General features: G+C 39.1%; 1 protein-coding gene across 7 annotated transcripts in view; it reads left to right on the top strand.

Moving 5' to 3' along the window:
* The window catches only part of TBL1X (transducin beta like 1 X-linked), a 202,917-nt gene that overhangs the window by 83,346 nt on the left and 95,216 nt on the right, over nucleotides 1–24,355 (top strand). Inside the window, exon 1 of one of the 7 annotated variants that reach the window (XM_065073654.1) lies at nucleotides 3,393–4,004. The exons of the other annotated variants lie outside the window; for them this stretch is intronic. The gene's annotated coding sequence lies outside the window, so the exon portion shown is untranslated. Of the gene's footprint in view, nucleotides 1–3,392; nucleotides 4,005–24,355 lie in introns of those variants that run through there. 7 annotated transcript variants of the gene reach the window in all.

Raw genomic sequence — 24,355 nt, 5'->3', positions numbered from 1 at the left:
AATCTCCATTAAACAGGAAGGAAAATTGAGCTAACCAGTATATTTACGTGAGAAGTTCCATTAAACCCCACAGGTACTAACAGTGAGTAAAGTAAACTGTATAAACATGGAGGCACTTTCATTTGGATTTTCAGGGTGATGTTGCCTAACTCTTTTTTGTTTGAAAAAAAATATTTAAATACATACTCACATTTACACACGTACACGGGAAGGCCAAGTAGAAGACCGTATTTCTAGTCTTTTAGCTGTATCCCTGTTACTTATTAATGTAGGGTCTTTTGGGTGGGATCATCTCACCTCACTTCTTGGGTTAGAGAGATGTCAGGTAACAGAGATGCCCGTCTGCCCCGAGCCAGCCCTGGCCCCAGCGTGGGTGCTTCTCTGGGGCAGAGTCTCACCCATCAGGGCTGTCACATTCCAGACGTGCCCATCTCCTGACTTTGAGAGGAGCTGTGTTGGGACCCATGTCTGTATTGTACCTACCACGAAGACATCATGCCAGCTATTAGCTTCTGCTACATTTCACCGGCCTAAATGATTGACTCCTGATTGTTTCTTATGTAGTTTAAAATATAGCTGAGCTTGCACTCATTTTATACATCCTCTTAATCAGCAATGCCTGCTGGCCAAGGGTTTATTTGTCATAATTGATATCTTATGATCTTTCTGGAATTAACCTGCTGTAAGGTATTTGCTAAGAGAAGAAAACTAAGGTACGTTTTGAGGCAGAGAGAACACACCGAAGTAAAAACACGGGTTCACAGTCAAAAGAGATCCCAAAGCAAACAATACTGGAAGGGTGTTGAGTGAGGTCAGTGTACTCCTGGGAGGAGCTGGGTAGCTCTAGGCATGTTTATAACTAATTTTTGAAATAGTACAAGTGTAGCTCACATTATAAATAACCATATGTTCATTAAATAACTGAAGAAGGAAAATCTGGGAAAAGTTTGTCCAGACATTTATAACTTTTTTTAAAGGGCAGTTGATTTTTTCCATATGATTTTCAGACTAAGAAACTATTTTCATCTCTTGAGACTGCTCATTGTTTTTGAGAGCTGCAGTAAAAGGAAAGAGCAAAGTTATGATCCAGCCTTAAATGCAAAACATGAAAACATTTGAGATTTAAGCTGACTGTTGGTTGCTTGATGAAGCTTCTACGTTATAGCAGAGGTCAATGGCAAAGCTTCATTGAAAACTTAATTTAGCTTTTTTTCCTGAAGTCTAAAGTAATTGTTGAATGCCTGAACAGAGAAAGGAGAGTATGTGTTCTGCCTGCCAAACTGAAGAGGAGTTGTTCAATATGTATTATGCAATTCATCCTCATCATAAAGAATATACTTTTTCTCTATTTTCGATTTTGTATTCAACCATAATATAGATGTATACAAAAAAGGATAAGCTTTATATGAGGAGCGTACAGTGAGAGCAAATTCATAAAGTAACAGCACGAGTAGTTCACAGCGGAAAAAAAATGGGATACAGATTACTCTGCAGACACTATTGTAAATGTCAAGTAGAATTTGACAGCTGGTAGGTTGGAGACATAATTAAAAAAAAATTCCATACGTGTACAGGCTGCCTTTTAGCATGAAGAATTGGCACACAGCGCAATAAGAAGGTGAGTGGCATATGGGGGATTAAGGCAGCTGAGTTCTGTGGAAACTGGAGGCAAACAAACGGGCCTTCGAACAAAGGCAACTGTACTGGTAGCACTGGTGGGTATGTATCTGTCGATTCACGGCATAGCAATCTACACTAGTTAAAGGAAGGTTTGTCTGATGCAGCTTTCCATCCCAGCCAGAGCCTCTCTAATACAGAAAAGAAGAAGGTGTCAGAGGAAAACTGTCTGGAGAAGGAGCAAAGATGTCCATTTAACAGACTGGTCCGTGTGACAGTCCCTTTTGATGAGAGAAATAAGGTCTCTGTACGCTGAGCTAAATTGTTAGACTTTATGGTCCATTGGGTTAAATAAAGGTGTTTAGGGGAGATGCAGTTTTAAGCAAAAAATCAGTTTTTCTGTCTAATATAGCTTTTAAAAAATTACTTTGTGTTTAGACACCTCCTAAAGTGTTCACAGAAAATGAACTTTTGAAGTTGGAATACTTATGTTCTTTAAATATTATTTCTGTATATTTTTGGCTTCGGTTTAGATTACAAATACAATGACACTTGGCAGTGACCCTATAGAAGGAGAGATTAGTTTGGTAATGTAAACTATTTTGGGAACTGAGCTATGCATTTATTTATGTCTTTGTCTTTAGCCTCTTGGTTGGATTTCTCTGGATGCTTTCATTGTAGTTGTACTTAGTGCTTCATTTTTTTAAGACTTGCTTTTTAATCAACGTTTTGCAAGTCTAGCAGTATTGCCTGACACACTGTGTCCACTCCAGATTATTGCTGCATCATGAAGAGATTCTGCTGAATCACAGGTCAATATCAATCTCGTAAAAAGAAAATATTTGAATTTTTACTATAAATGGAACAGATTTTCTTTGCAATTTAGTATGACATGCAAAATTATGACCTGTAAGTTCTGTTGAGTCCTGAGTAAAACCAGGACCTGTTAAGCCCTGAATTTATAATTTTAATTGATCTAATGACAATGATATTCAGACACTAATTGCTGCTGGAGTTTTAGAGAAAGTCATCAACTCAACTGTAAGAAGACTCTAACTATGCACCTGGACCTGGCCAAGGTAGTAAACCCACATTTGACAACTGTAGCCTTTCCAGCAGGTAAAGGGCTTTTCTTCATTTCTGCTTATCAATTTAATGAATAGCTTAAAAATGAGAAACTGCTTGGGAGATTACTAGGCAGGAAAGCCCCTACTTTCTCCCAGTGAGTAATTTCATTAGAAAACTAAGAAAGAGAGGCTGAGATCCATTTGCTTTAAAATCTTGGAAGACGTGGGGACCAGAAATAGTCAATTAATTTCGCGAGTTATAGATAAATCCTCTTGTACATGTTGAATTGGTTCAAAACGCGGAAGTGTTTATTAAATACCATGCACGTTTTACATAAACTTTTATTAACTGGTAAAACATTGTTTCAGAAGCTCTTATTGTTTTTAAAAGATGGAATTTAAAAAGCTAATTGAAGTTTAATTTCCTGTACATAAGGAAAGGACCCTATACATAAAAAGGGGCCACTCAGGGAGCAGTTGTCATCTCTGGAGGTGTTTAAGAGATGCATAGATGAGGTTCTTAGGGACACAGTTTAGTGACAGTATTAGGTTATGGTTGGACTCATAGAATCATAGAATCATTTTGGTTGGAAGGGACCCTCAGGATCATTGAGACCAACCATAACCTAACTCTAGCACTAAACTGTGTCCCTAAGAACCTCGTCTAAACGCCTTTTAAAGAGATTCTATGACTTTGAGGGTCTTTTCCACAAAATGGTTCTGTGATTATTTTCTAGCTAAATGGTGTGCAAAAACAGTAACTATGGGTTAGTGCACATTATTCCATAGGTGTGTATGCAACACAGCTTCATGGTAAGCATACTGTAACAGTGAGTTGGTGTAGAGATTGTATTTCGTTATATGTTAAACAGTGTGTACTAAGAAATTTTTTAAAAAAAAGAACTCAGCTATCAGTGTTGTAAATGGTCGTGCAGCACCAGGACCTTTTTGGCCAAGATCCACAAAACACGTGGGGTGTTGGCTGAAGTGCGGCGGGTGAGCTCTGGCAGGGGCAGATAACAGCGGCCGGGCACCGTTTGCAGCCCGTGGGAAGGAGGTTGTGCTGGGCACACGGCGTAAGCTCAGGACACAGAACGCAGCCCAGAGCAGGTCTGGCTGCAGCCACCCCTTCTGCCGTCCCTTCTGCTGTCCCCCTTTTCACACCCAGAGGTGCCCTGTCCCTCCTCTTCCGCTGGATTTGGCAACGTAGCTCTGGCACAGCGCCATCGCTTCTCCGGCTTGGGACCCACAAGTTGGCCAGCCTTCCTTGAGGCTAAGCAACTCCAGGGCAGGGACTGAAGAACCTAAAATAAAGCCCAGGTTTGTTTGGTGTTGGTTTGCTGTTCTTTCTGTGATTCGTAAGTGTATGCTGTATGGAATGTGTTTTCTGCATCATTTTGAGAGAGGCGCTAGCTGGAGGACACTTCCTACAGCTTGAAAGAAGTCTTGGTGAGACAAAAAAATGAAATAAGCTATAATTTAGATATAGAACATACAGCCATTCACGTTACCAAAAGGTTTCGGGGAAAAGTACTGTTCTAGCTTCTTGCAAAATCGAATTTCAGCTAAATGCTTCAGAAAGTATATCAAGAATGAATTACTTCGTGTTTTCCATTTCAAATTATCTGTTCCTTATTACTCAGTTGTTAATTATACACTGCATGGGTTAAAGTTGAATTAGTGTGTTTTATAAATGCCACATCTTTAAACATTCAATATAAGAGGACGCCCAGAACAGAGGAATGTAAAGCATACACGGAATCTTCTGTTTCTGTGTCTGTGGCTTGATGGTGTCATCATCATCGTTAATTTATTTATTGAACGCCCTGAAATAATTGCTGTTGGACTTGCAATTTCATTTCTTCACCTAGTATGAAGTTTAAAGTGCTTCTTAAAAGGCAGGAAAGGCCAAGAGAGCTGGATTGTTCAGCCTTGAGAAAAGGAGGCTTAGGGGATACCTCATCACCATGTTCCAGCATTTAAAAGAAGATGGTGATTCCCTTTTTCGAAGGAGTCACACGGAAAAGATGAGGGGTAATGGGTACAGTTACGCCTGCGGAGATTCTGATTGGACACAAGAGGGAAATTTTTCACGATAAGAACAATCAGCCATTGGAATGATCTCCCCAAGGAAGTGGTGGATTCCCCAGCATCAGACACTTCTAAGATTCAGCTGGACAGGGTGCTGGGCCAGCTTGTCTAGACCGTGCTTTTGCCAAGAAAGATTGGACCAGATGATCCTTGTGGCCCCTTCCAACCTGGTATTCTATGATTCTAAATTAAAAACTGGAGTATTTCTTCAGAAAGGTGGAGTTGTTGAAGAAACTTGGAAACTGTGTCTCCTTTTCCCTGGGTAGATCTGAGTGTAAGCATGGTGGCAGGGTAGTGTGGGGAAAAATCATACCCCTTCATGTAAATCTTATATTTTTCAGGGAGTTTCCGCTTAGGATTGCTCTCAATACCCTATTGATTCATTGCAGGACAGGAAAAGAATGAAAAACTACATAACTTGTGGCCAGTTTAGAGTTTCTAAAAAAATTCCTCAAATTATTGGAAACATAAGTCCTCCTAAATGTTTTGCACTGAGCAGAATTCAGATAGTATTTGTTAAATGTCTTCTTTTGTTTATCTTTCCCTTTTGCAATCACATAGTAAAAGTTTCAGAAATGGTTTAATGCAGTCAAATTTTCCCTGTAAACTGAGTACTTCAAATATGTTGGTGCTGAGAGTTTTCCTCAGTCCCTGAAATGTGTGAAGATGGGGAATGTAGGAAGGAATGGAGGAGGTGTCTGTTGGTTGCTGTTACAATGTAATGGATCTCTGAGGTTAATCTGGATTCCCCTGCTCGTTTCTGTGTATGTATCTTGTGCTCACGAGTCTGTGTGCACCTTTGGTAGTACGTGTTGTAAAATACAGAAAATTATTCTACTCTAAAGAGATCTCTTTTTCTCCTGCCTTATCCATTCTGCCTTGTGCAGCAATTGCCTAAGCCTAATTCCCTTTTACACGTTCTTGATTAACCACCATGCTGAGTCTAGGGCTGTCAGAAGAACTAAAGGGTATTTAATTATTCAGCAACAATAAAGTAGAAGACAGTGCAGCAGCAGCAGCTGTAACGTAAGACATTGACACTTCATCTAGAAAACATAAGAATTGTTAAGTAATAAACCAGCATTTCTGCCCTCCCCAGTTTGAAGGAAATTCATAGAAGTCTGGAGGCTGTTGGAAGAATGTGAGCGATGGGCTTGTCCTCAAGATCACGGCGTAGTTTGCATGTGTTCTTGGGCGCAATGCCAAGTGATTACACTCACATGAAAAGAACACTATTTTACCAGAGGCACAATATTCCTAAAGCCAGATTTTCGAAAAGTGAGAATGTTCATGAGCTTTTCTCTGGTTAATTTTTCAGTGGGTCTATCACCTCTACAAATTGTACTGTTGTAGATGTATGTGAAGGTTTCATATTTGTTGAATAAATGAGAATCCCCAGTTCTCATGCACAGCTTCAATGTGCAAATTCATTGTAGAACTGTTTGCGTGTTTCTCTGGTTTTGGATGTGGGCCAGGTTCAAAATAAGGAGTTGAATGCTAGAATCTTTTTCATACTTAGGACAAGAAATATAAAAATTAAGGGCAGAGTTGTGTTCAACTAACAGAGTTAAGATATTTTGTCCTAGAACGTTACGATGATACCTGCCACAAATCTACAGCAGGGTTTTTCTCTGTGGTCTTAAATGGCAAGCAATACGTATGAATGTTCCACTAAAACAGATCCTGGAGTGTCTTGATACTGGAACCTCCACGGGTCCCAGAGCTGTAGTCTCTTGGGAGTTGGGAGAGTACCATTGTGTCCTTGCTTTGTTTGTACATTCTTCATTAGATATCTACTTTTGCCATGGTTAAAGAAGAGATACTGGCTATAGTGGATGTTTGACTTGATGTAGTAAGTCTGGTTTTATGGCCTTTTAATTTTAAATTGTATTTTAAATTATTTTATATATTGTGTATATTATGCAGAATTGTGTTTTGTGGAAAATGTATACAAAAATTTTAAAACACTTGAAAAGAATGACTTATGTAAATTGGAAAACAAACACATTTCTTTGAGTATGAGACCAAGTTACATTTTGTCTATAGTGAACTGTAAGAAACATCTTCATAGCATATGATTCTTAAATCAAAAAATAACAAGAATCTTGTTTGGATTTTTGCTGGTATGTTTTACTTCAGCATTAGGGGCAGCAGCAGCCTGTCCTGGAGCTGTATGTTTCTGTCTTTAATATGCAAGAGCTTGGATGTGATAGCATTTATTTACTAATGAATGTAGAAAACACCAGTGTGCTGATGTTTAAGGGGTTTTGGTTTTATTTAGATGTGTTCATATTCAGTATTAAACAGTGGCTGGATTTTTTTCCCTTGTTTAGGGGGGGAGTAGGGTAGAAGATATAGGAAAAAAATCCAGTAGCTAGTTCTCATTTTTTTTAAATTATTATGCTTATCTTCTTTTTAAAAAATAGCCCTCCTTACAGATTAAGGCTCCTCAGAGCAGAGTGCAGATGACAGAACAAACAGATGCTGTCCTTTCCTGTAAAACAGTTTACTGCCCAGCCTTTCCACCTCATGAGTAGAAGTTGTCATCTTTTATTCTCAGTTGTGTTCATTTTTTGGAGTTTTTAGGAACATGGATGGAAGGCAGATCACACCAGGGTTAAACCGGATCAGATCGTGTAGTTACCAAGCAGAGCAGAAAGAGAGTGAGTTTATGGGAAAAATCAATTGTTGGTATGCTGAGTACAAATTAAAGCCAGCTTGTCACACTATTTATTTAAGAGGTGAACTTTACTGTGGCTGGGGAATAGATCACGAACCTAAATAATGTCGTTGTTTTACTCATTAGAGCTGGAGCAACGAAGTAAACAATGTTTCAGTAGCGCAGCTGCCTGTCTGTGCATGGTCTCTTCAGAATGCGGTAGTGCTGTTAGAAAAAAATAAATTACTTTAAATTAATTCTTTGTTGCTTCCACAACTAGACCTTAATTAATTGGTATGTGATCAGGGTAGTGCAGGCCAGTTGCTAAATCTCTAGAGTGGCTGATATCTGTCCTGTGCTGCCCAGTCCTTTAATATTTATACATGTCTGCATGGGTTTTTTTAAACAGATACTGGGGGATTTCACAAGCAACGTCTGGTCATAGAACAATGTATATAAACCTCTAAATTTCATTTGTATTGGATAGCTTTTTCAGGACAATGATAATATGAGTTTCTCAGCAATATCATTTGTTTAATAACAGTCACTAAATGCACAGAAGCACTTGATTCTATGTAGAAATACCATATCATGATAGAAATATGTGTCCCAATGCTGTGCATTTCAGTTTGATTATTATTGCATTTATTGAATGGTTAAAGTCACTCAGCCTTTGGCCTTGAGCCGCTGTAGGATGCCTCAGGTGGTAAGTAAATTGCCTATAAATGCGCTGCTTGTCATGTCTTATTGCCTAATTTATTCTTTGGAATAAGTTTAGCCTCATAATAGGCAGGCACATCACGAAGCAAAAAAGCATTAGACAGGGACGAAATATTAGCCTTGTAAAGCCCTTCCCAGCGTTGAGTCACTTATCTTTCATAGAAGGTAATAAATATCAAAATTAATGGCATGCTTCCGCTTTAAAGAATTTTGCGGGATGTTTGCATCTGTCAGCAGACTCCTAATGACGTGCCCCTTTGCCAGCCCTGTGGTGGGTCTGCGTTGCCATCTGATGATAATATTTGAGCCCCTTTTTTATGGGGAGGAGGAAATGAAGTGCTTTGGTGGAGGGATGCCTGCACCCGAATAATCACCAGTGAATTAGAACATACTCATCACCTGTAATGGTAATGACAGTCTGGAGTGCATTTTGAGAGTCATAGAGTCAATACAATGCAATTTTTTGGTGGCTTATATTTAACATCGTATTTCTGAAACGTCACGTTCCTCTTTTGGAACCAAGGTACTTTTTCCATCTGAAAACATACTCCTCAGTTACATAATTTTTAATAGCTCAGCAGGTCATGAAAAAATAAAAGAGAAACAACAAAATTATTTCACTTCTGCATAATTACCTTCAATCAGGGTTTACGTTGCTGGAACCTCATAACAGTATTACTTAGTGATAGCCACCTTGATATGTTGCTCGTCTTACATTGTTTTTATTATGTTACAGTATATCTTACTGTTGTTTGGTGTATGACTTCAGGTTATAGAATGAACTATCATTTTGGATGGCACAAAATTATTTATTAGTTGGCTCTTTATTGAGATTGTATGCTATTATATCTCACTACATTCAATAAAGTCAAAATGTATTTGTAGGTCTGTATCTCTGGTGGTTTCTATGGATGATGGATTCAGTCTTGTTAAACAGTTTGATTTCTTTAACAAATTTTTTAATACCTTAAGCCCAGAATGGCAAAGCTTAGTACTTAGTAAGTTTTGGCCCCGAAGCCTGGACTGCTAGAACATGCAGTCTAAATGAATAAGACAGTGTGATGGCCCTTGAAACGTGGTAGAAAATCTTTAAATTTGATGATGAGCTGGAACACATCAAATTTCCAAATTCAGCTTGCTTTTTGGTAGTCCTCATTTCATAGCATGAAATCCTGAATGACTTTTTATCTTGTAAAAATGTAAGTCGGCAGGACTTGAACCTAAATGAGTTTATGGACTAATTTCCAGCCTTAAAATGCGGCAAATATAATTGCAGTACTTTATTTGTTCCATTTTCAGTCTTTCTTCACAAGTCCGTCCTGTCTGCCTTTCACACAAACAACATATTCATGTTAGCCTGTTTGAGAATAAACAAAAAGGTTGTGTCACTTGCAGTCCTTTTTATTTGTGGTGTGTTTCGAAGGGGGGATCCATTGGGTGTATGTGGAACGGTGACTTTCGTATGGAGCATTTTCCATATGCCATTAGCAAGCACAGATAAATCTAATCATACCACTCCAAAAATACGGAAAGCTGTGCAGAATACTAATAAAGTGAATAATGAATTTTTAAGCTCTCAAAAGAGGCTCAAAAAATAAATTTATTAATCACCATGTTATGACAATATAACATTTTGAAAGACTTTTACTTGGGTGAACAGTATAAGATAGTGGTTTAATGTCAATACTGAGAGGCAATAGCCTCCATAAAGCAGTTCTGGCTCAGTAACGAGTTTGCCGTTAGTTAATCACTTCGGGATCACTTAGATTTTCTCATATGTTCATCTTCTGCTTAACCTGGTGCACGCGCATGTACATACGCACTCAGCATGTGAAACCCTGCCTTGAATTTATTAGAGGTTTTTGTTAGCTCTGGTCACCTGTGGTAAGAAATGAAACCAGTTTTAGCTGTTTAGTAAGGAAAACTGATGTTGGGACATTTCTCCAGACCTTCCCACAGTTTTCCTTCTACCTAGAGGGAGACAGTAGCGTTCCCACACTTTGATATGAAAGGTTCAGGTGGAGTTTTAGTGTATCACAGGACTAAGACCCATGGCATATGCCTCCAGAAATCTTGGTTCTGCAGCCCCTGGGCACAGAAACATGAGCATGGTTTTGCAGTACCCGCTTCTGACATGAAAGCTACTCCATCACTCAAGTAAATCCTGAGCCATCTTGCTGTGGAAAGCTGGTAATTTATTCATTTTTACTTTTTTTTATCCCCTTGCACATTCTCTCTGCAAAAAATATGATGGATGGAAAATGGTAGCAATGCAATTGGTATTTCTTTATGAAAAATTGCATAGAAGCAGCAGTATGCACAAGCACCATGCTTACTAAAACTGCAGTAAAAAACCATTCCCTATGAGCATAATATTTAGGGCTTCAAAATAGGTTAACATAGTAAGTGGCAATAAACGTATTTAAAGAAGTGAAGAATAAATGTAAAATAAATGTTGTGGTGTCTTAGTCAAAATTAGATTTTGCACAGTATAGTGAGGCAGAATTGTGAAGGCTGAGAGATGGGTTCCATTTGCTGTTGATGTTCAGCTCTCGTGCTAGATTTTCTTCCCTGAAAGTAAAATATGAGTTCTCTAGAATAATCCAGCTTTTCATTTTATTTTGCAGCCTTGTCTAAGCAGATGAATCTGATAATTCCTTAAATGGGAAATTTGCCAGCTGAGAGAAACCTAGAGGGCAGCAAATGGGCGGTGATGACAGAATGTCTTGAATGCTGAGAATGTTGTTTTGATTACAGACTGTTTAAAAATATATTTGTCTAGTGGAAGGTAAAATGTTACACAGACAGATAACACAGGAGATTTCCTAGGCATTACACACACACACACACACAGAGGCACACACAAACACAGTATTTGTTTGGTGGTGGGTTTTTTTTTTGTTTGTTTTTGGTTTTGTGTTTTTTTTTTTTTTTTCTGTAGGCTTAACCTAGATAAATTAAATTCCGAAAGCTCACGTTTAAAAATAAAAGGGGGGGGGCAGGACACAGAGCAGTGAAATCAAAGCAGCTCTGCCTTAAGGCTGCAGAGATTTCCTTATCTTATCCTGCTGTTTCTAGGTATTGCAAAACATATGGCTCAGCTCGAGGGGCAGTCCCCACACAGTGGGAGACGTTGCATCCCGTCTGTGCTGCAGCAACTGGAGGTGCAATAACAAGGTGAACTGAGGACGCCAAGATGACTGTGTTTAAACTCACTGCTGGTTTACTGAGGTGGCGTTTGGGGTGGAGGGGTCAGGCGTTTGTTTTGGGTGGGGTTTTTTAGCTACCATATTGATGTGCCTTGGCTTCTGCAAAGGTCTGAGCATGCTTACTGCTGGAGAGGTAATTGTTTTGAGGAAACTTGGCAGCATGAATCAGGAATAACAATTTTAGGATTTCAGATATTAGGGGAAAAAAAGAAAAGGAAAAAAAACCCACAACATAAGAACGAGGGCAGTTCTCTGTGTGTCATACATTTTGTTCCAGCAGCAGCTGAATTGGCTGAATAGGCTTCTGTCCCCCACTGTTCACAGCAGTTCAGTATTGCTCCCATGAGATTTAATTGATCTTGTAGTCACTCCCTAACCGGATCTGTTCACTATAATCTAGGTTAGTCTAAACTCTTTCTAACACCAGCTCTCGGAGCTCTTTTAATCAGAATCATTTTGACATAAGCAGTTATTCCACAGATACTGAGGGGCAGTGATGTTCAGCAGGAATGTAAGGGAAGAGTGATTACGAGAAGCAGGGGAATAAGGCTGCACCAGTGCAGCTTCAGTCAGAGCAAGAAGCATGACTGCAGCCTGAAATTGCACACTATAGGGGATAGAATGGGGAATATAGGTAGACTTACTGCTACCCTGATGAAATTGAAGTTTTTAATACCTGTCTTCCAAAATTTCCAAACAGAGCTTATAAGCCTCTTAGCCTATGCCTCATAATTTTCCCAAATAATTTCAAAGGGTAGGGCAAAAAATGTCTGTACCTTCCATATCGCTAAAACACTTAAATGTAAAATAAGCAAAATCTGTAAACTGAGATGCAGAAAGATGCAAAAATCTGGTTTTTGTTCCCACCACCATTGCTATAATTCCGTAGCTTCAGTGAATCTTCTGCTATTAGGTCCTTCTTTTCCAGCCAATGTAATAGAAGAAAACCACTCATTGTAATGAAGACTGAATGTTCATACAACCCAGCTTTAGGCATCAGCGTCCATATACATATACTTAAACTGGAATCGAAGTAAACTGCCATGAATATCCCTGACATGTTCTATCATGAAATGAAAAGGTTCTACTTCATTTAATATAGCACAATAAAAGCAGATATCTTTCTGTGCAAATACTTGTTCTCACTTTCCATATCTTCTCAATTTGCAGGAGAGTTTAGTTTCCAAGATGAAAAGACTGACATGGTTTCCAGAACTGCAGGCTGCTTCCCTTTTGTTTTGATGTCAATGGTAATTGCATTTCTCAGACCCTGGGAAAAATCACCTTTTAATGCTGAGTACAAGTCATATTACACACTGGCTGATTAAAATTCAGTGCTATAAAATTTCCGTGAAGGTGCAGTGTTGTGTTAGGACATACACATATATATATACGAATTGAAGACGTCTGCATTTTAATTTGGGTTGTTGTCCTGATTTGTATGGCTTTCAGATGTTCTTAATTTCTCAGTTTAGCATTTCAAATAAGAGAGCTACTATTTATCGAACAGGACTAGAATAATTTATTAAATAAAAGTAGTGTACACCTAAGCATTAAATACTACGAGACCATTCATGATGCTGAAAGTAGTAAGAAGCACTTCCATTCTTTCACTTTTAATCTCTTTGGTCCTTGCAGCCTTTCAAGAACTTACATTTGGAGCAACATAATCATGAACTTTGAGTTCTCATGTTGGAGTAGCAAGGCCAAAGAAGCTTCAGGAAAAACGAACGCAGTTTAGCTTTGCAGTCTTCCGCATTTCCAAAGTCCGTCTCCCTGCTCAGCAAGTTTAACTAATTAGTTGAATTTTCAAGCTTTGGTGTGGTTTTGCATTTTTGTTTGTTTAAGTTGTGACACTTGATTAAGATTTTTTTTTTAATGACTTTGAAATGTACTTTACACCTTTACTGTGTCTGAACATACCATGAGATTGAGAATATAAACAATGTATTGACTAAACATTTAAATAACCATTTGTTAATGCTAACATCGTGACTACTCTTACTGTGTGTCCCTTTAATGAAGTATGGACTGGGGAGTCATTAAAAATCTCTGAGTTTTATTAGCTAAAATACCTCTTAAAGTAGATGGAAAAATGAAACCAAACCAAAGATGGTTAGATCATACCATCTATGGTATCAGAATTGCATTGAAGTATAGAACATCACATATATTGAGAGATAATGCTGTATTCAAATTAATTAAAGCAATCTTGTTATACAAACTTTTCTCACGTATGGTAGTAAAGAGGTGAATTTAGCCTCAGTGTAGAGATATACACACCCATTTACTCCTGTGAGGCATGTGATGATGAGACAACTAGTATCAACCATCAGGTTAATCAGATTAACTAATCAACTGGACCAAAATTTAGAGAAGATACTTCCTGCATGCAGATGATAATTTTGGAATTATTTTCTGGAATTGAACTACTGCTGACTCTTAGAGTGTCTTAGAGTATTAAAAAGTTCCAGCGTGGTGTAATATCTACGTTACTGGCCAGCTCGAAGGATTGGGTTCCTCAGACTGAGAAGGTGCCAGACCAGTGGTTATTACCACAGAGTCTGTATGACATCTGTTGGAGGGATTTTTGGCTTCATGTTTTGAAAAACTCATGTTTTTCACAGTCCTGTTTACTTCAGATAAATTCGTGTGTCTGCTCTTTTTTTTTTTTTTCCATTTAATGTATTTCTCTAGCCAGTATTCTCAGCTGCATTTTTGATATCCAGACAATATAACTTCTTACTGTATATCATGCATTTTAATTGGGAGGTATTACAATTCACATAGTTAAACTGTAATTTAAGTAGTTTTTATTCCTATGGCTCTACAAATGGGTTAGGTAAAAGGAAAAAATGCTGGAAAGTAATCTGCAGTATAAAAAAACCATTCTGCGTCTTTAGTCATCAGTCTTAAGCATCGTTATAGTTACTTAACCAGCATAAACTTTGTATGATCAGAAAGAACATCTCCTGTTCTCTCTTTAAGACCTTTGGTCTGTCTTAATTGAACATGCGTCTTTGTGCCCTTATGTTCCTTATTAAGTTTCTTGTGTAAAAAGCACAACAAGCATGTGTAGTTTTAATATGCAGAGATTATTATACTGGGATCATAAGATAATTAAGGTTGGAAGGGACTTCAGGAGGTCTCTAGTTCAACACCTGACTCAAAGAAGGACCAGCTCTGGGATTAGACCAGGCTCTTCTGGAATTGGCCCAGTCGGGACTTGAAAAGTCCAAAGATCATAGAATCATTGGCCCAGTCGGGACTTGAAAAGTCCAAAGATCATAGAATCAGAATAATTTCAGTTGGAAAAAAACCTTTAAGACCATTGAGTCCAACCGTTAACCTCACACTGCCAAGTCCACCACTAAACCATGTCCCTAGGTGCTACCTCTACACGTCTTTTAAACCCCTCCAGGGATGGTGACTCCACCACTTCCCTGGGCAGCCTGTTCCAATGACTGACAGCACTTTCAGAAGGAATATTACCTAATATTCAATTGAAACCTCCTCTGGTGCAACTTGAGGCCATTTCTTATCATCTTGTCATTTGCTACTTGGGAGAAGAGACCAACCCCCTCCATGGTACAACCTCCTTTCAGGTAGTTGTAGGCAGTGATCAGGTCTCCCCTCAGCCTCCTTTTCTCCAGGCTGAACAGCCCCAGTTCCCTCAGCTGCTGCTCATCAGACTTGTGCTCCAGACCCCTCACCAGCTTCGTCACCCTCTCTGAATTCTCTAGTTCTTCCAACTAGAAGAACTAGATGTCCTCCTTATGATGAGAGGCCCAAAACCGAACACAGGATTCAAGGTGTGGCCTCACGAGCGCTGAGTACAGGGAACGATCATTTCCCTGGTCCTGCTGGCTACGCTATTCCTGATACGCACCAGGATACTGTTGGCCTTTTTGGCCACCTGGGCCACCCTTGAACAGATCAAAACTCCTGCTCAGCCTGTTGTCGTCTGTAAGCTTACTGAAGGTGCACACAATCCCCATTTCCATATTGTTGATAAAGACATTAAACAGAACTGGCCTCAGTACTGAGCCCTGGGGAACACCTCTCTTGACCAGCCACCAACTGCATGTAGAGGTAGGAAATATACAAAACAGAGGAGATGAAGCTGGGAAGGAAGGTCTGGCTTTGAATGACAGGGGTTGGCTGGCTGATGCACAAGCATCAGTGTCCTGGGATGAATTTTCCAGTTTCAGGCCGGCGGGAAGGAGTGGGTGGAGAGTGCATGTGAAACTGAGATTTCTGCTCCTGGGTTCACATGAAGAAATCTCCAACAGCTCAGTAGTTAATAACCTGCTAGGTACGTTACCAGACAGGGTGAAAACCTGTGATTGCCTTTTTTTACAAAATCAAGTCTGGCAATGTCTGAGTACCTGCCGTTCCTTCACTCTTTTCTGAGATGGATGGTTGGACTGTGATCAAGGGAAGTGCTGACTGAATTTTGTCTTGCTGCTGCTTGATTAACAAGCTAAATCAGTTTGTTTCTGATCCCTGAATAGTTATAGTTAAATTATCTTATTCATTGTTAAATAGTTAAGTATAGCCTTTGGAATTGAACTCGTACTGGTGGTCATCTTCCCAGCTAAAAGGATGAGGCCATAGTTTAACTTGCAATATTATTTTTAAGCAAATTAATGAATGTCGACTGTCAGGTTTACAACAAGCATATTAGGCTCATATTGAAGTAGTACAAGGAGTATTTTCTTCTTATTGTTTTGTGACATGAAGATTTTCTCTGTCCACAGTGAGAATATCCAGGGGAAATAAGCAGATGAAACAATGGTACCAGTCCAGCTGGGTTCTGGTGGTTCCAAGTGAGAATATGGATTATTGACCACAGTATAACAAGTCTAAAAGAGGGATGCCCTCTTTTTTCTGTATTCTCAAACTGGCCATTACCAACTTTGTCCCTTTTTATTTTCTGTCCCACAACTTGTTACAAAGGAAGCATAACAGTATAACATCCTAGAGTAATTTTTTTTATCGTTTAAAAGAATTTGATGAGAGAGAATTCAGCATTTTTATAATTACTTCATTTCAATAGTTGACACATTTTGGGAAGACTTTGTCTGCAGTCATCAAAATTTCAGCCCCTGCAGAGGTTCACTTATTGGAACCTGTCTAGAAATAGAAGCCGCAGGGATACAACGATAAAATAGTTTTTGGTACAACATTAGAAAACTCTGGCTAAGAAATTACATATTTTTTGTAGTTCCGTGAAAATTCTCTACCAGCTTGCAAAGTGCATAGTTCTGTGGCAGCATGATGTTCAAATCATGGCTATTTGCATATAGTTCAAACATTTTAAAAATGTCTTTTGTCACCTGTCATTCAGAAGGATGTACAAAAAGTAAGTAGTATGGAGAAATTTTGGCTTGAAAGCTATAGCCAGGCCATCATCTGGAAGGAAACCCTGAAAACTATCCTCTTATCCAAACTTGCAAAAATTTCTGAATGGCTGGAAAATTTCCAAAGGCTCTTTCAGTGTTTGCATGTTTCCCTATTATTTTTTGGCATTGTACAGTTCCATAATGCATACATTCTGTTTCCATTTTCTGCCTGATAGCACCAGCACTTTATACGTAGTGGTCTAATCAAACAAATAGCATTGTCCATTGCTAGGAAGAGATTAATGTATTGTATGTCTGGTTTTCTCTCTGCTTTAAATAATGCAGATTTTTTTCTTTGCAAAAATGTACTGCATAAGGAACAAGCAAAAATGTTGGCTTAAGAAACATTATTAGTAGAATGGGTCCACAGTACCAGTGATTCAGTCATCTGTCAGCCTGATAAATGGATTAGTGTAAGAGGTGTTCCAGTGGTGAAATGCAGCCCATAGGGCTTCCAGCTAATTATGTTTAAGTTGTTTAGTACTGCTGGGAAGCAGCATCCAGGCAATTACTGAAATCTTTGATGCAGTGTGCACTATTAGAGTGTGTGTTCAGAAACTCATTACCCTTTTCGTGCTTGTGCTGGATGGATTCTAGGAAGCCGACATGAAACAGAGACCAGGAATCAATAACTAGAAAGACATTTTAGTTAGCTTCTCATCCATTTCCTGATTCAGCAGCTTCTAGCCTAGAGTGTTTCATACAATCACTGTAAAGTAAGGGGAAAATGCAACTTAAATATATTAATTACCACATACATGCATCTGGTGACAGTGACGTGTAGCTGAAGTTCCACACGAGATGAAGTTATAAAAGGCTCTTTGGGGACAAGCCGCTCCCCAAATCCCCTGTGGCATGTCCAAAGTGCCTGCCATCTCTGCTGTAGTAAATTAATTGTAGTTATTTCTCTTAAAGCCTGACCTTGCAACGGTTATTTATGCCTCCGCAACATCAAGATTATGTCACCACAGTGCCAGTTGTATCCCACCTTCAAAATTTCTTGGAAACTGCAGCTAATCCAAACCGAAGCTGATGATATTGGCTACACGCATTAAACCTTGTTTAAGAAAATTGCACCAGCTCTGTCTTTGCTGTGGGCTGCAGTTCACATTACTGATTCACCTTGAGAAAACTGTACACACTCTGCATCGTCCAGATGTGGGAAACAACAAATCCTTCCACGTTCTGCTCTGCAGTTGGGTACCCCCAAGGTGTGCATGCTGAAAGCAATGCAGTGTTTGCGCAACCGGGGACCAAAGACTTGAAGGTTCACTTCTTAGGTTAGAATGACAGATCTTTTCTCTTTTTAAGCTTGCACTTTTAAATCATTTAATGGTGATTGTTAGGGCGATGCATTTCTTCTTTGCTGTTTCTTTTCTTCTTTTCTTCTTTGCTGTTTCTTCTCCTCTGCTTTTGCCTGAGGTAGAGCTAAATAGACAAACGGGAGGATTACAGTTCGGTGCTTCTGAAGCAGATCATTCTTTCTCATCTACCTGCAGTATCACAGATTTAATAATTAAGTGCTTTTCTTTATGTTTCCATCACAACAGTCCTAGACATGCTGTGCTTTTTGTTTCATGTTTTATAAAGTTCAGCAGAAATCTTATGAGTTCACATCAAGAGAGAAGGATTTTATTTTTGTTTTAATCTGGACTTGTTAATTAGAAAAATAGCATTCTGTTTGCCTAAGGGTTGGGAAAATAAATGTTGTGCTACGTGATCCATGTGTATCTTTCTCATAAAAACTTACCAGAATTGCTGTGTTGGATGCTACAGCACCCATGAATCCATGTACTGTAAAAAATCGTCTTGGTACCTGCCTTGGTTACTGACAGCTCAGCTTCCCATGAATTTGTTATCACTGCTGAAAGTACTTGCATATCAAATAATGATAGATAGCTCGTGTATCTCCTGCCTCTGAAACTATTATGCATGATAGGGAGAATATCTACTACATTGAAATACACAGGTGAAGCAGAAAAATCTAAAGCTATTGAAGCGTCTGTGCAGGCAAAGCATTGACTGTGGTAAATATTTTTTGAGAATCGATGCTGTAACTGTGGCTTCTGGTCTGGCTCTAAGACTGGTTGTATTAAGTTACTGTTCAGGATGGTAAGAGTTAATTGATCTCTGGAGGAGCCTGCATAAAGGGGGTGGCAGGATATGGCCAGATTAATGAGGCTGTGCTTCTGGAACTCCTAATGTCATGATGTCTGCTAGCTTTGAGAGACTTAGTTAAGAAGAAACATGAAAAGAGTTTCCACTTGCAGTTTTGTGTTCCCTCCAGACACTGCCTTCAAAGTGGCAGCCCAGGCCCTGTGAACTGCACCTGAAAGACTGCCATGTTCTGGGGGGAGGCTCTCAAGTCAAAGTATTTTAAGTTTTTCTGCGAAGACGGGTTATTCCTAAGGTTTTTTTTATTGCTTTGGCTCAGGTTTTACCATGGGAAAACTTTTTGCACTAGTACTATTTATTTCAAAGTTGACTCTGGTTTCTGACTGACTCATTAATTTGTTTCCTTCATCAAATCTGACCATTCATCTATGGTGCATATAAAATAAAACTTTCCTAACTTCCTTTAGAGGAGGTGGCTACAGGGGAAAGACAAATACACAAGTACCTGGAGAGGAAATTTTTTATCATAGCAAGCCGTTGAATTCTATTTATTTTCTCTGTAAGACCTTAGGGCAAATACATTAATATGCAGGCATTGTGTGGGCTTTTCTGAACGGAGATTGAAGTTCCAGTGCACAGGTGCTCTGTGGAAACACGACAGAGAAACCCAGCACGTTGTGTTGTGTTGAAAATAGAGGTCCCGGTTGTGGCTCCACATGACTGCAGTGTTACCCATGATCTTTGTGCCTGCTAATTGCAGGTCATGCCCCAAGGGTGGCCACAGCTGCGGTCATACCTCTGTGATTATGTTTATGTATGATGTTAATCTATAAAGAAACTAAAAACCTGGCGCATCAGCAGAAGTTTTGCAAATGTTGGAATGTTTTTTTCACTCATACGTACACACTTTTTAGGAAGTCCTTTGGAAAATACATTTTAAGTTATTTTTTTGCAGAAAGGTGGCATAATTATTGATGTCCTATTGGAATCTTCCATATAGTCCTGTTTAACTATAATCCCCCAGGGGTTATTTGAAAATATTAAAGCTGTTTATCAGTTTGAAAGAAAGCAAAATATTAATGTTGTGCACTAGGTATCCTGCACTTTTTTCCCCAGAGATATAGGGAAATCCCTCAAAAATGCTTTTGTAGTTCAGTGCCTGTTGAAGATGGCCTATTTATGACTTAAACTCCTCTGTGTCTTTAGAAGCCAGAAAGGAGAGGGATAATAAACTAGTCACCCAATTAATGTTTTTTTTTTCTGTTATGGAACAGTGTAAAGAGAAGTGTGATGGAACAGAGTAGTAATGTTACTGGTTTGGTTTCTCCTCATCAATGTTGTCTAGTAAAAATAAACAACTTACTGGAAACTAGGCAGAAATAGTATTTAAACATAAATCAGACTGGAAAAATCATAGAATCATTGTGATTGGAAGAGACCCTCAAGATCATCAAGTCCAACCATAATCTAACTCTGCCACTAAACTACATCCCTAGAAGCCTCATCTATATGCTTTTTAAACACCTCCAGGGATGGTGACTCAACCACTTCCTCTAAATCTATTTAGAGAAATTTAGCAGGATTTACAAGAACATCTTCCTAAATGACGTGACTAATTACTCTGGGTTTAAATCAAGAGTAAATTTACTGTACTATTTAGGTGTTCTTACCCCTAGACACCTGCACAGCTGATAACTTCAAGTGCCTCCTATAAATCCGGCCCCCAGTTTCGTTTTCCTAAAGATATGCAGGTGCCTGCAAAAGGAAATATACGTATGAAGCAGTGGATAAATACAGTGTTTCATCTGTGGCACCAAATTCAGGCTTCCTTTAAGTGACTGTGACTTTATTGACCTCTCGATGTAGGTGGTGCTGTGTGGCTCGGCAGCCACCAAGCTTGTGCTCAGCCATGTCCCAACTGGGGATGGGGTGAAAGGCAACTTTAGCGTTCTTCAGCTGAATTTGCACTTCTGATGTAAGCAGGGATTTTTGTATCGACTGTGTGCGAGTTGGATGTCAGTGTTTTCCATGGTTTTGCTTCAGGGAGGTGGTGTCTGATGGAGCAGCTGAGAGATACGGAGATCGATGGACCTATTTACATCGTTTGGCTGACTTTTGTGTTTTCCAAAGTAGTGCAACGTCCAAAGTCATACCATATGGACCAGATTTACAATCAGTGAAAATGAATGAAATTTTTGAACTATTATTTTTGCTTGATATTTAAACATGTTTAAATTTACTGGCAGCTTGGCAGCCCAAAGCGTCGCAACAGCACTAACACTAGCTAAGTTGGCACTTCCAATATTTTTCCATATCTTTGCTTAAGGGACAAAATCTTTATGGTTGTTAACTATGAGAGCAGCTCAGTGTAACATTTAGGCAATTACTTTTTTCTTATTTCCTTTTCTCCTCCCACTCCCCCCAGAGTAGGGCTGTGCTGTAGGAACGGAGCTAGAGTTGTGATGCTGCGGGGTCATGGCAGCACCTGGATTTTCACTGAGGTGGGGAGCTGCTTGTCTGACCTGCTGAAATACCCTACTAGGAAGCATTTTCTGCCCAGAAAGCTTACTGCCTGCTGGGATGGACTGGCAAACAGTTAATATCACGAAGCACTGTTATTCATTGTTCTACGTCTGTGGAGCGGAGGCACAGATTTAGGGAGCGGCAGTGGTATTGCCTGCTGTCAGTCATCTCACTAATGCCTCAAATGACTCAAATGTGAAGAGAGCTCTTGCTACCGCTGTCCCGTGACTGAGTCCCTTCAGCTCATGGAGGAAGGAACTAGCTTTCTAAATTAGAAGCCAGAATCTTATTTGTGGCAGAATGTAGTCTACTTGTCTTTAGAAGGAAGGTTGTAATTCTCTGACTCCACATACGGCCTGAACACGCACCTGCTCTCTCACTATACGTGTGTGTTAGATGCACAGATGTGTCACTAAGTATGTGCCAGCACCAGCAGCTTGGCGTGCACACTGTTCACCGTCATCCAGTGCTTTAGTTACAAAGCTAAACAATCACTTCAGATCATAATATATTTAATTTATGACCAGCAAGGGGTTACTGTATCACCTGATCTTCCTTTTTCCATACTGCAAACTTTGCCTGTCTGTATGTAGCCCAGTAACTTGCATATGACTGCGGAATAACTTGTATTTTTACAAAAATTCATATTCTAGAAAAGTTGCACTAAAACTTGATATCAACAAATGGAGAATCTCTGCATTCTCCTTTGGATAGCTGTGCTTTAATGGTTAGTCACAGGTGGTGCAAAGCATGTGCTTTATTTCTCATTTGAATTTAGCATCAGCTTCCAGATGCTGATTTGTTTTATGTATACCCTTCTTTTCTATATTCACAAGCCAGCCAGTACTTAGTACTTTCTCCCTATGAAAACAATTAGGTGCTGTAATCAGATCATCTGTCTTTTTTTTTCCCCCATAAACTGTACAAGTTGAACTCTTAAATATTTCATATTAAGGTATTTTTACAGTGCTCTAATCACTTTCGCAACTTCTCTTTGCATAGAATTTATTTCAAAGCTTATATTAGCACTTATGTCTGCATGAAATTAGATTTTAAGAAATCGTTTTATTGTTGATTAAAGCCTTATGGGTAGGTGCATGTGGTAGAATGACAAATTATTACACCCATCCACATGTATGCTCTCACCCAATTGTGAGGGAAATCCGTGTAGCTTTTCCGTGTCGCTGACACTTATGGGTAATTAATAATAAAGAAATAATTTCTTTTCATCTCTGATTTGTCTCTTTCGCATTGCTTCGTTCTTGAAAATCATTTATTTACTTGGCCCTAGTCTTTGTACAAAAAAAACTTTTGGTAGAGAGTCAGTATCGATGTATTTACCAATTAGTTATCCGGCAAGGTAAGCAAAGCCAGTCTTAACCAGAGGACTCGGTCAGCCCTTCCAGCCGGTGCTGCCCCTGGTGACACCTCCTGCCTGCTCTGCGTTGGCTTGGGAAGACAAGCGGCCTTGACGTGATCCTGTCACCAATAAAAGCTCCAGTGATCCACTATATAAGATGCATTAACAGAAAAGATGAAAACGTGGCCTAACCATGAGTATAATAATGGCAAAAAGAACTAGTACAATTTCTTCAATAAAAATACTTCCATCTACACGATATGAGTATCTGATATTTTACAGTGTCCTTTAAACTCCATGAATCTTGCAGCAGCCTTCAGCACAGATGAACCAGTTATTTTCCTGGTATTTGTCATCAGAGCAGCCTCAGTATGTGTTAGTTACTGTTGCACAGCATATTGTATTGAATAGAGATCATTTTAATATAATAATACTCTTAACAGTTTTCCCATAAGACGTAGAGAATTTGTAACACAAAAATCCTCTAATTGTTGCTTGGATTTTCAGATTTTATATTTACACAGAGTTACGCTTCTTGAGCATGTTATATTTTCCATCAATATAACATGCTCTGCAGAAAACTGAGATGGGATACAATTCAAATATAAGATGGAGAGATGACAACAGTCATGTCAGAATGCTATCTGAGAATTAGATTGGTAATTATAATGTATAGGTAGCCAGGGAGGTTCATATGCATTCAGTAGACCAACTCAGAAAAACTATGGAGTTCTATGATGCTTGCATAGGCATTTTTGGTCCCTTGTATAGTGATTCACCTCTGATTAGAATAGGTATAACTCTTTCACAGGTCAGTAGTTGTGTTTGGTTAGATAGTGTATTTGTCTCACAGTGATGTAAATGAGAACATGCTGTAGTACTGCAGACTGAGAATTAGAGCTGGATTTATGAAAGCTTCTCCTGATTATGTGTTTAAATATGTTATTTATTAAATTGATTATATCATAAAATGCTCCTTAATGTATAGTTTTTAAAGCTGTTAGATGTTTGTGTGGAAGAGTATAATTAATTTTAAAAGTCTCCAATGAATATCTCATTTCACTTTACAGCATTTAATTATTAGATTACATAGACAAAAACTGAGCATAGGGCTTAAGGCTTGCAATGCAGGAGCAGGAAACTATTGTAGATAGATGGTGGTTGAATGGCAGAGGAAATAGGAGATAAGGCTTTACTTATCATGCTTAATGGTAGGCATGGAGAAGTCTGCAAATAGGTTTATTTTTGCAATGGAATGCCAGACTATCTTGCATCTTCAAATTTTGTAAATGCTTTCCTTTAGACTTTCCTCCCTCAACATGCGGGAAGGTAATTTCTTTGGCCTGCTTACTTCTTTTTGCACAGAAGTGATACTCAGTCAGTTCCCAGCAGGAGCTTTCTCAGGGAGCCCTTTTGGGTGCCCCGCGCTGCTCTGGGACAACTCTCTGGTGTTTCTGCCCTGTGCTCTGCAGCGGTTCTGGATGAGTTGTTTGCTGGTGTTGCACTTGGCCAAAGAGGCTGAAAAATGTTGAGCCATGCTCAATGCATATTGGGACACTTTTGGGTTCCTGAAAAAGTGCAGGGCTTTG

This window comes from Columba livia, chromosome 1 (assembly GCF_036013475.1).
Source record: "Columba livia isolate bColLiv1 breed racing homer chromosome 1, bColLiv1.pat.W.v2, whole genome shotgun sequence".
In the NCBI taxonomy this organism is placed as follows: Eukaryota; Metazoa; Chordata; class Aves; order Columbiformes; family Columbidae; genus Columba; species Columba livia.
Note: the sequence above shows the minus strand (reverse complement) of the source record. Positions and strands in the feature narration are given on the sequence as shown.